This window comes from Onychostruthus taczanowskii, unplaced genomic scaffold (assembly GCF_017590055.1).
Source record: "Onychostruthus taczanowskii isolate IOZ18803 unplaced genomic scaffold, ASM1759005v1 scaffold1, whole genome shotgun sequence".
Classification (NCBI taxonomy): domain Eukaryota; kingdom Metazoa; phylum Chordata; class Aves; order Passeriformes; family Passeridae; genus Onychostruthus; species Onychostruthus taczanowskii.
Genome location: NW_024496525.1, coordinates 892,727 through 905,331, shown reverse-complemented (window position 1 = coordinate 905,331; position 12,605 = coordinate 892,727). Strand labels below are relative to the sequence as shown.

The 12,605-nt window shown below is 44.6% G+C and overlaps 1 protein-coding gene across 2 annotated transcripts in view; it reads right to left on the bottom strand.

Annotated features, from left to right (window-relative positions):
- Nucleotides 1-10,656, bottom strand: part of TSPAN18 (tetraspanin 18) — a 122,243-nt gene extending 111,587 nt beyond the window's left edge. The window contains exon 1 of one of the 2 annotated variants that reach the window (XM_041402925.1): nucleotides 10,558-10,656. The gene's annotated coding sequence lies outside the window, so the exon portion shown is untranslated. Of the gene's footprint in view, nucleotides 1-10,008 lie in introns of both variants that reach the window. The other variant, XM_041402842.1, reaches the window with a different exon arrangement.
- Between the last annotated feature and the right edge of the window lie 1,949 nt (nucleotides 10,657-12,605).

The window sequence follows — 12,605 nt, the reverse complement described above, 5'->3', positions numbered from 1 at the left end:
TTAGCTGAGACCCCCTCTTGACTTCTTGTTATCTCCTTACTCTCCTAAGAGAGGATCAAGAGAGGACAACTTTCTCCTCCTCTATATAAAATACAAGGAAAGAAGAAATTTGAAGAAAGAGGCCTATTACTGAAACCACATACTAGCCTTCCTTTACTGAGCTCGCTGCAATCAGACCAGCAGAAGAATGTTTCATGCTGTTCCAAGAAGTTCCTCTCTTGCCCTAAGCATTATTTTTTCCTACCCTGCCCAACAACAATGGCCCAGCCACAAACATAGCAGCAGTGTTCAGCTATGTTTTCTTTGGCTGCTTAAGGTGATTTTCTAATAATATTCCTCAGAGGCAGCAGTGGTTTAGGATTTATATATCCTTGTACAGCCTTGACCCTGACAAAATACACCAGCAGTGCTTCAGGGTCAGTCTTTCCCCTCCTGTCACTGACAAGCTGATTGCTTTGCCAGGATCTCCAGGGATTCTTTGCTCCACTCCATAAGAGCACAAGAGAAAAAACCTGCAGAACCAGTGAGGAAAGACAGTAAGACCATTGAAGAAGACACAAGGACACCTGGATAGGAAATCAGTTTTTGGAGGGAACCCCATTTTTTGAGACTTGAAAGATTTTTTTATTTCACATAGGGACAAAAATTTGGAATACACCTTGGAATCCTTCATATATAAACAGATGTGCTCTAGAACAGCAGTTCTGTGGTTAGGATTGGTATTTCGGGCATGTAGGAAACCTGCTTTCAGAACCCTGTTTTGGATTCATGACAGCATAGGTGAAAAACTCAAACCACTTGGCTCCTATCTGTTTTGACTAAGAAATTCTATCTCATATGCAAGAAATTCACACCAGGAGAACCGAGTGGAGACCAATCCTTTCCCACAAAGCAGTAATGGTTTCAATAAATCAGCATCTTCTGCAGGCAAATTGTTTCCTTGAAGACTCCTAGCCAGTCCTAACCTCAAGTAGCAGCCAGTGTGGTTTCTGCTGAAGACATAAGCCTGGAAGCAACCCACCCAGCAGAGGTTCTGCTTAGGAACAGCTTGTCTCCCCTAAGTAGGGCCACTGCAACACGGTGTAGAAGAAGCAAATAAAGCTTCATAAAATTTGCCCTGCCAACTCAGGATTCTGTCATTTTCTCCTACTCCAGTAGCTTGCATTGTTAAACAGAGGGAAGGAGGTATGGTGGAAAAACCTCACACTCTCTGTTCATGTTTACTTTATTCATTCCTTAGTCTGAGACTGTAACAATGTTGCTGATATCCAAAAGAGCATGTGCATGTGTGTGTGTGGCAAAAGCTTTGGAGCCTGGGCTGTACATGGTATGTCAATTTTACTCACGGGGGCAGAGAGCATCTATTTGGTTTTTTTTTCTGTAGCTCCAAGGAATAGTAAACCTGTCTTTACGAGGAATTCAAAGCAAGCACAGTAATACCACAGATGTATGCCATAGTTTGTCTTGCTGATTTGAGACACTTCCTATGAAATGGCTTAAAAGAATCTCCAAAGGTGCAGTCTTCTTAAAATGTGTTCTCCAGAAAGAATGTTTTTCTACTTCTAAACACAGCATTTTTTTATGTGCAGTACAGGATTACCCTATATAGGTCACTGACACTCCATAGAAAGCTAGATAAATAGCTTTATTCCCACGCTAAATTTTGTTGGCTTCTCTTCCTTTATTGCTAAGAATATTTCAACTGCAACAACATATTTGTGCCTTTGAGGTTCTCTGTTCCTGCTGCCACTTCCCCACCTGGAGCTATAATCCTACGCTTGTCACAAACCCAGCCACTGCTTCAGAACTTATTACAGCTACAATCTGCAGATTATAGCAACTTCTAATAGGGGATAAGCAGCAGGGAAAGGTGAGTTTAAGCTGCAAAGAGCCTGCTGGTTCAAAGGGCCCTATTATTAATATTTATTATTTTTAAGCATTCATTGAGTGTTGTAGAAGATAAAAGAATGAATTGAAAGCAAGAACCAAGAAACCAAGTTTATACAAGACAAGAAAATGTGAAAGCTTGAAGAATAAGTGCAGTGTCTGGGGAGGAGGGGAGCCAAAGAAAAAGAAGTAACAGCAATGGGAAGAAAAGCCACACCTTTTATCAGCACAATGTTCTTAGCATTAATAAGTATGAAGAGAATTAAAGAATTCCTCAGTGTCTAATCAGAACTGCTGTCCATAGGGGACCTTCTGAGCATTATTGCAAGGCATTGGCATATCTTTAAAGAATGAAGCTTTGATCATAAAAAGCAAGTGTGTGGAGGAGAGTGTGTGTGTTTTTTTTTTTTTTTAAAAACAGCAAAAGGAAATGCAACTGGTGTTAGGGAAAAATCCAGCCCTGGACAGGTGCTTTAAAAAGCTCCAAATAAATCCATTTAGATTTTGTGTAAAGGGTTATATTGAGGCATAATTCTCACTCATGTCCCTCCATTACAGGCAAATTTCTCCTCTTTACCACAAACTCTTTGTGCCTGTTGCCAAAGGTCTCCCAGTTGATATTTCTCTTCCCCAACAAAGACGCAAGCTCACGGCTTACACCATTTTAAACCTTCACACTTTCAAACAACAACCCACAACGCTTCACACTTCCAATGCACTTTAGCAAGATTAGCTAACAAGAACGTTCATCATACACAGTGCTGAGGGTACTGTCTTCATTTTCACAGCTGGTGAAACAGATGCTCAGAAAAGCAAGGCAACTTTTCCACAGCTAAGGAGTGTCTACAGCAGGCTGATGTTAGGAATTCTGGCATTCACCCACCTCAGTTCTGAGCAGTAAAATCCGTGATAGTGCTTGGGAGTGAGAGTCCAGCCCCCCTCCCAAAGCCCTCTGCTCCCCAAGGCTAGTGCAGAGCTTCAAAGCGTTTCCCAAAGAGCATCACATTACAGAAATACTGTAAGAAATCCACTACAAACTGAAACTTGGATCTATCTGCAGCAGCATTAACAAAGAAAATTAATGTTTTTAAACTAACTCTGACTCTTCTCCTGCCAAACCTTCCCCACTGTAGTATCAAAATATGAACACACAAACTGCAAAGTCTGAAACCTTCTGCTCCCTTCAGCACAGTGAGGAGATAGAATAAAGACTTCCAAGAGACTGGCTGGATTAACTAGATTTTTTCTTTTGTTTTGTGTCTTTTCTGTTTTTTCTTTCTTAATCACATCAGAATGCTGTTCCTAACTGCTGTTTCCCTTAACATTTAAAAGAAGAAAACCAGTTTTTAATTAACAAAACATCACTGTAAGCTGAAATCCTTATCAGTTTTGCAGGTTTTTTTCAATCCTCTGAACCCAGAATGATTTGTCACATCAGCAAGATATTACATTGTCAACTCTCAGGCTGCCAAAGCAAAGAGATCTTTTGGTGCTTCCAGCATTGTGCCTCAAGCACTTCCAGAATTATCTATCAGTTTTCCCTGTAACTTATTCTGAAAAACAGCTTCGTGTAATTCTAGAAGATTCACATTGCATGCCATATTCCCATCGGAAGGAAAAGTTTTGTTGATCAACACAAAATAAGCATCTCAACCTAAGCAACTTTGAGAATCCCCTCTGACATTAACAGGAAAAAAGGGCAGTCAGCAGTTCAAAAATACAACATATCTAAAGTTCACCTCTCTCAATGACATTCTGACACATTCAATCATTTATTTGCTATTTTTTTTCATACATGTCCTTGCTGTTCCCACCATATTATTATCACCATTAAGCTCCATCAATTTTTTATCAGTAAGACTAACATTAAAACACATTCTGCTTTCAAATGACTACAGAAATAAACACATCAATAACAGCAACAGTGACTCCCATTCCAAAATCCACTGAATTTCCATTCAGTGGAAATCCCATTGTCTCATTTATACTGGCAACAGGTTTTGAGGACTTCATCTGAAAAATGCCCACAGGTCCCAAAGATTTCCACGGGAAACAGTTTCTCAGCAGCCTGAGAAAGCAGTCCAGTATAGGCACAAGATCCCTCTGTACAAGAAGATCTGGTTTATTTTCACTCCACAAGAAAATGAGATGTGCCAAGAACAAACTCTATCATTGCTTTCCCAGCATAGAGTGTTCCAGTTCAGTGCCCTGTGAGGTCCATGTCTCAGGAACAGGCAAACTGCCAGTCAGTTCATTTGGGCCATTTTTCCTGAAGAAGTGTAGACACCATAATTTAGTTCAATATTTATTACTCTAGAACTCTCTCCTCATAGACTGTCTTACACTGAGCTTTCTGCAAGGAGTAAATATAGTAACTGTTTCCATAATAATGTTAAAAATACCCCAACAGATTAAATTCAACAGATGAAACAGGGCCATAAATACGTATGTCTAGCAACATGACCAAAATCACCCTTCTTCAAACTGGGCATTGGGCCATGAAAAGAAAGCTGCTAGCATTACAATTTCAGTGTTGAGCCTTAGGAGCAGCACAGAGCTGCAGAAACAGTCAGTACAGTAATCATGCACAATATACACAACCCAAGCTGCAGCCAGGGCCTCTAAGCTTCTGAGTCCCTGCCAAGCTGTGCCACTGACCCACAGTCAACTAGTCACCCTATGGTCCCATACCCATTCCACTCATCTGTCTTGTGGGCTTTCCAGACATCTGGGATGTTATAAGATGCATTTAAAGCTGTTTACAGCTCAGGTGAGGAGTCTGAGAAAATATAAGAGCTCTTATTAACTCTGCTGTACTACATGGCTTTTCATATTAGCAGCTGGCTTTAGTTCCACTTTCCTGGAATCAACATCTACTATAAGGTTTATTTCCTGACAATAACACCACAGCAACAGGGGTAAGAAGGGTACTGGTTATACTGCTTCCAGAAGAGTAATCAGGGCAAACTCCAGATCACACTAGGCACCACAGATGACCCAACAAAATCCTTCTCTAACACAGCCATGCACCAATTAAATGAAGGCAAGGAAAGCAGGAATAGAGATGAACTGAACACAGTCCACCAGAAGCTGAGCTACTAAGCAAACTCAGACCTAAACCCTAATTCATATAGTAATGCAGCATTTTGATAACCAAGTAATATCAAGCACACAGATGAGATTCAGTTTCAGCACTACTTATTTCATCAAAAGCATCCTCTCTTTCTGCCTGAAGTGATAGACTGGTCTAAAAACATCTGAACTCCATTTGAGTTTAAAAATTGACTCTTCTACAGTAATTTTAATTTATTTCTCAAGAAACGGGAAACTTCCATTTTAGACCAGATTTATTTAGTAAATACATAGCAAAGGGAAGATCCTGATAGCAATAAATAAAGCCCAAAACACAAGAAGCCCCAGAGACTTATCAGTCAATGGAGTCCTTGCTGGAAGGACTACACAGCCAGGAAGATTCCTGTGCAGAAAAAAAATCCATACAAAAAATATGTGACAGTCAGAACTCCACTTCCAACATCTCTGAGGACAATGACAGGATACCGGTTATGGTTTTCTTTGAAATTAACTTGGTGGGGATAAATTGACACCACATGACTACTCTCAATTGTCATGTAATATTTGCTGCATATCAGTCCACCAGAAAAGAAGCATTCAGGTTAGGCACTTGGTCACCCAGAGCTTCCTGTATCAAGACACCTGCAGAGGCAATTCAATCCAAAACACCACACACGCAACTCACCAGGATGGTGAGACTCTGCCTCTAGCTCTGAGGAAGACCAATGAAGGGCAGCCCATTGGCAAAAAACAGAAGGTGGCAGAGGTGCAGAAGCAAATTCCATTATAAGAGCAAAACATCTTTATCATAGCTTATTTCTTTAAATTTTATCTGTGCAAAAATAAATAAAAACATGCTGACAAATTGGTTTAGCAGATGGTGTGGTTAACAGAAAAAGACCAACACACTGCCTTCCTATAGCCACTTCTTTCAGTCTCAGAAAATTTACACTACATTAGCTCATGACAGATATTTACCAATGCAGAAATGATAAATAGCAAAGCAGCTGTTAAATGCTCCAAGACAAAAGACTGGATGGGGAGGAGACCCATGGACTGTTTGCTGGGCACTGAATTCACCCAAATCCCCTGAAACTCCCAGGGGATGTGTTAACTCATTCACCAGTTTGGAAGCTCAAGACTGAAACAACAGTGAAAAGAAAATAAATGTAGGTGTAGGGGAAGGAATGGACACAAGAGGGATGCTGAACTGTGCAGTCACAAGCTCAGGTAAGACCAAATGCAACCTGGCTGCCATATCAGTTACCAGTGAGGCAGCACTGACCATGGGAAAGCTAAGCTCTGGCCATCTGGAATATATCCTCAAATGAAATACAATTAAAGCCCAATCATTTTCCCAGTGCTGAAAAGTGGATAGTGTGAAGGGAAGGGACAATACAAAACATTAAAGTTTTAGAAGGAATAAGGAGGATGAGAAAGAATGGAGTTGTCTGTACTGATTTTTCTGTGCAACTATTTTCTTCCTTCATTTGCCACTTCCAATTAAAATTAATAATTATTTGCGGGGGGGGGGGGGGGGGGAAGAAGAAAAGGAAAGAACACATAAGAAACAGCTTAAAAGGGAATGAGCACTTTCAGATCTGAAGCATCTCATTTCTATGCATCTTGAGGGAGAAACACACAGGCTTTGCCCTCCCATGCAAATACACTGCTTGGTTTTGAGTCATTATTTTAAAGTGACAACTAAAGACCACCCCTTCCCAAAACAAGTTACTTTTCAACTCTCACTGTACCACTTGTGGGGTTCCCCCCCCCAAAAAAAAACCAAGAAAAATGGGTCCATTTTACTGGTGTCATTTTAAATTAAACAAACAAACAAATCATACTGAAATTAGTAAAAAATTCTTGAGAAAGTAAAAGCAGGGATTGTCTCGCAACAGTATTCCCAGAAAAGGACTGCTTCAGCAGCCTCACAGGGTTAGCAAGGAGCATAGATATCCATCTGTTTTAATTACAACTCACAAACAGACCTCAGACCTACTACCAACTCATGCAATGACTCATCTTCAAGATGTCAAGAACTATGCACTACCTCAGGAAACTCTCTAAATACAACTTGAACCACCATCTGCTCTTTTTAAAGATACCTTAGGCCCCTTAGGCCTCAATTTTGTAGCATGTGAACTTTTCTTTTCAAGGCCTTCCTCTCCTCTAAGACCTACAGGCCCATAAATCCAGTAGCTTCTGTCCCCAGAGCAGTTGTGCCTGTTTTCCTGCAGCCTGGTGAGAACAGACAGGACTCAAGATAATTAAATAAAAACACAGGAACTTCATTATTTATTTTAAAGGAAAATGTGTTTTCTAGGAAGAAAGTCCTTTAGTTGGGCAAATCTGTAAGCTGTTTATAAGCTTAAACTCATTATCTGTCCATATGGTCTTAGCACTGTGGTTTTAAAAAAATGGGCATGCACTAGCTGATGAAATGTCATCTGCCCTTATGCCAGAAACTACTATTTTTTTCATTGACGTCAAATTAGGATCCTTGCCACAAGTGAAGGGCTACCATAAGCACAGTCATAATATTTTAATTATGAAATGATCTTACAGAAGGCAGCAAGGAAGGCAGGGGCAATGCAAGAAAACCCATTCACAAAAAAATACAAAGTCACTTCATTCACATTTTGCCTCTGTTCTAATTCTTTTTGTTTGGGGAGGTAGGGTGGAAAGAGAGCAACCCAACTTAAAAAAAAAAAAAAATGGCAAGGGAATGAGATGCTAAAGCCAATAAACACACATCAAAGCATGAGATGGCCCTGCTTCAATTGCCTACAGTATTCAAACTGGGATAGATTAAGGCAAGACAAAAGGTGCTATGAGGGCAAATACTGCCCCTACAGCAGTGTAGACCATCTCCCTCACTCAGCCCTAATAGTGAGACCCCAGCCAGCTCTGCTGCACTGAAAGAGGCAAGGGCATATGATAGGCCTAGCTTTGCAAAAAACCAAATTTGTCCCCTGTCGTCTGCTGTTGTGATTTGAAGCCCTTCCCACTCCCCCACTGAGTCGCTGCAGAGAAGCAGGAGCTGGGTTTATTGATTCTGTGAGTCACAATTAGCCATGGGACACACGACCAAAGGTTTAGCACAGGACATTAAACCTGACTGTCAACTCCGTTATTCCAAGGAGAGAGAAACAAATTGAAGTCACGGTAACAGATGTTTCTCATGTTTTATGAACTGCAATATTATTACTAGTTACAGACACAGTTTCTGCCTTTTAAAACAGACCTGCAACGCTGTGCGTGTGAAATTATTTGAACTCACACACAGACAACTTGGCAAAGGACTTACAGATAGCATTTTCGCACTCACACAATGATTCCCGTTTCCCTTTCGCCCAGCCCCACCCTGAGAAGTATAATACGTGTTAAAGCAGCCAAAAATGAGATCACGCCAGGATAGAGTACTTCGTTGCCAGCATCTGCGGTGAGGATGCAAACCCTATAACCCCTCTCCTCTTTTGTGAGAAACACAGTCGTCCTCTTCTCGCTTTCCACTGTGGGGAAATTAAGTTGTTGGGATCGTTCTGAGTTTTAAGGGAGCCTGGAAACTGAAGACTGGTGTTCTTCCCAGGATGTCTTATCCTTACACCTCAGGGGCAATAAAGGGATTTCCCCATAATTTACAAAGGAAATCTGAAACACCCTGTGAGCGCAAACCACCCCCAAGCCCATCCTGCTCCTCCGTATGGAGGAGCGAGCGGAGGGGCGGCCGGCGCTGACACGGCACAGCGAGAAAGCAGAAAGCCCTCTCGTGGAAAGCGCCAGCATCACCCACCCGAGCCTCCCCCTGGAGCCGCCCCGGCCCCGGCCCCTGGAGCCGCGGCTGCCCGGAGCGCCGCTGACCGCGGCTCCCAGCGCGGCCCCGCTCCCGCGGGCTCTGCCGCCCGGCCCTTTCCCGAGGGGTAACTCCGCCGTCACCTGCGCTTCTCGCAGGGTTAAACACGCGACGCGGGGAGCCGAGCGATTTGTGGCACAGCTGTGCCTTGCAGAGAGGGGGGAATTTTTGTGTGGATTTTGCTGGCAGTCTGCAACATCTCAGAGAAGTTAAAGGTCTTCCTTTCTCCTCACCCCGCTACGCTTGAATTCGTGGCAACTGTATCACATGGTATTTTAGCTTGCGCCAACAAAAGCTGTACCTCGGCCACAACAAATACAGAAACATTAACTGCCTTCCAAGGAGGGTGAAACATTCAAGTCATTTTAACATACTATAAAAATACCTCAGTGAAAGCAGATAATAAAGAAGTGCATCTTTACATTATGCTATACAGTAGAATTTGAAATATTCCCCCCAAATTATGAAAAAAATAAAGAATGCACCTATTTCTCTAAATGACATCCCTACCGTTTGCTCTGTTTCTATACTTTATGACGGAACAACTACTTCTCCTTACAAAAACCACTGAGTTTCAAAATAAGCATTTTACTGGTAGAATCCATCAAACACTTGCATACATGCTGTTGAATTAAGACAACTCTTTAGCAACTCCAACTTTTTGCCCACTAGCAAAAGTCCAAGGCGAGCCCATGGTCACAGTTAACATATACCCTGTCAGGCACACAACCATCTCCAGCACACTTCTGCCCAACCAGCTTTGGTAGCCACTGGCTATTGAGTGAATTATGTGCCTAGAGTCCATGAACTGTGTCCAAATTTGCTCTTATTATAGAAATACAAGCAGTAATCAGACCAAGCTTACTAATTGCTGAGAGAAGTGCTAGAGAGAAAAAAAAAAAAAAAAAAATCAACCATACTTCACAGAAAACCGCCCAAGTAGAACACAAATGAAAATGCTATTTACTCACTCACTATAACCTTTAAATACAAAAGTTACGATAAAACTTGAAGTGCCCAGGTCAGTTTACAAAACCCCCATGTGGTACCTCGCTAACATGTTGCTGCAGCTACAAATCTCTATTAAAGAGCGGACATTGACCCAGGGTAGCGGGATGGAAGATCAGCAAAGTGTGAAAGCGAAAATTCCTCCCAGCCCGGACTGAAGTAAAAAGCACGGGGAACCGTCCCACCTTCCTCATCCGAATGTCAGGGGTGGTGGCACACCCCAACACGCGACAGACGCAGTGCAGGGCGCTCCGGGCACAGCCTCCAGGCTCCCCGGCTCCTCCGCTCGCCTTCACGGTAAAGAGGGATCCCGGAGGGAGGGGTGTCGGGCGGAGGCAGCAGAATACAGAAATACCGAGGACAGGCTCTGAGGTTCCCGAAGACGCTCCCGAGGCCCGACCCCGGAGAGGTGTTACCAGCGGGGCGAGTTCAGCTGGCTGGGGCAGCCGGGGCGCCCTCCCCCAGCTCCCGTGCCGGCGGTGCTGGCGGGCGGGCTGGCTTCTCAGCCCCACAAACTTGCACGCCCAGCACCCCGGGGAGTGACGGCGCTCCCGCACATGCTCCCCTCCCCCGAGGGAACAGCGCAGCGGCGGGGCGGACGAGCAGCCCGCCGTGGCACCCCCGAGCGTCCCGGGGCAGCGGCAGGGCGGCGGGCGCCGAGCCGGAGCGGCACGGCCGGCCGCGGAAGGGCTGCACGCCCAGGCGGGCAGCGAGAGGGGAGCCCCGCCCGTTACCTGGCGGCTCCCGCGGCGGCGGCTCCGGGCACGGACCGGCAGGACCGAGCGGCGGCGGCTCCCGGCAGCGCTGGGCTCTCACTGCCGTGCGCGCCCCGTCTAGAAACTAAATGCCCCGGCCCGGCCCGGCCCCGGCACCGCCGCCCCTCCGGCTGGGCGCGCCTCTGCCCGCGCTCCCCCGCTCCCGCCCGTGCCTCTCGTCTGCCTTCTCCTTCGCCAGAAAACTTCCCGGGTGCCCTCGGCAGGAGCCGCCAAGCGCAGCCCGCGGTGACTCGTCCCTCCCGTACCGTGCCTCGGCCGTTCGGGGTGCGGGAATGGCAGCCCAGCAAGGGCGGCCCAGGGGCAGCTTAACCGGGGACCCGAGAGCAGCCCTGAGCCCGCTGAGCTCGCAGCTGGCACCGGTGGGAAGGAGAGCTACCTACTCCTGTCTGCAGGGTGACCCCGGTAACATCCAACGGGCTTCTGATGCGCCGAGGGGATCCTTGGGATGCAAAAGGAGGAGACCAGGGAGGTGGGAGAGAGGTCACTCGACCGGTAGCTCAGTGAGAGCTGCTGAAATGCCTTCAAATATCTGCCGTAGAAACTTCAAAGGATGACACTGAGGGACTGGGAAGCCTTTCCAAAATGCATACCAAACCAAGGGAAGAGCCCGTGTTTGCAACATGGGAAAAGCGTAGGGAAATAAGACTTGTGCCATTGTGTGGTGTGTGCTGTGTGTGTGTACCAATAACTTCCGAGCCTGTGAAAAAAATTCAACAGCATTTGACAGCTACAAATTCCATAGAAATAGATAACTGTCTAGAAGAGGTCATCTTTTTTACTGTTCTTGCACACAGAGTGACCGTATTTCAAGTCCAACAGCATCTGACAAGGGAATCCACAAGGGGGTTCATTTCAATTATCCCCTAGGAAGACTACTCTTCGCTGTTCCTAATACTTAGAAAGTCCTTACCGGGTTGGAGCAAAAGAAACTGAGAGAGTAAAGAGTGCAAAAGTAACGCTGTTACTACCAGTAACAATCAATAGCTCAGGATTAGTAAACTGGACTTTAGTAAATTGGACATTGCGTCCCTATATAACAACAGAGAGAACAATCCTACAAGGGCCAGATCATCCAAGTGATATACAGATGTGTCCTGGTGCTGATAAGAAGTCCTGCTTATTTCATGACGCTTTGCAAGATGGGGGATGCAGATTTGGACCTTCAAAATTTAGTAGAGGAACAAGAGACAACAGGAATGTCTAACGTGCAATGCAAAGGAAAAATAGATGTGCCAGCATCTCTGCATAATCTGCTAATGCCCCATGTATCTGGTAATGAACAGTTACAAGGCTCCCCAGGTGCAGATATTTGTTGGAGGTGGCTTTCTTTTATTTCCTAATGTGAAATAAAAGCAGGGAGATACACATAGAATTTAACAGTTATGGTCCCAAATCTATTTCTGTGTAATAGCAAAACTAGATTACACAACCAGACTGCATTTGAAGCGTATGTTTTGTTATAGTCTATTGCTTAAGACAGGCAATCATTTCAGGGTCTGATATTTTCTTCTAATGTTCGGGCCCATGTTTTTCCATTTCTGTTTTGCTATTCATTTATTTGTGTCACACAGCATGATCCTAGCTCTGCTTGGTCTTTGTGGCAGAGTAGGGGATTTCCATTTCTTTATTAGACACAGTGTGACATGAGGTAATAGCCTTGTTCCTTATTTGATTCCTTTGCAAAGGACTCAGTGCTATTTTCCAGAAGGCTGGCTTGTCATGCCCCTTAAGCAGCAGATCATAGTTCTTTCAGGAAAAGATTACATTTTTGCTCTACAGACCAGTCAGACTGGGTCCACTGGTCCTCCCCCTGCACCCTCCATAACAATCCCACATGTGTACCCCTGCACTGTCCAGGACTGCTGCAGGACCCCACGTGCCAAGCAATTTTGCCGCACCAGTGAATAAACCATGAAAGAGTATGTGTATCTGTCTGCCTGCCCAACACTTACCCTGGTTTTAGGGCCAAATACTCAGATCTCATGTGGAGGGTTTCCAGTAAACTG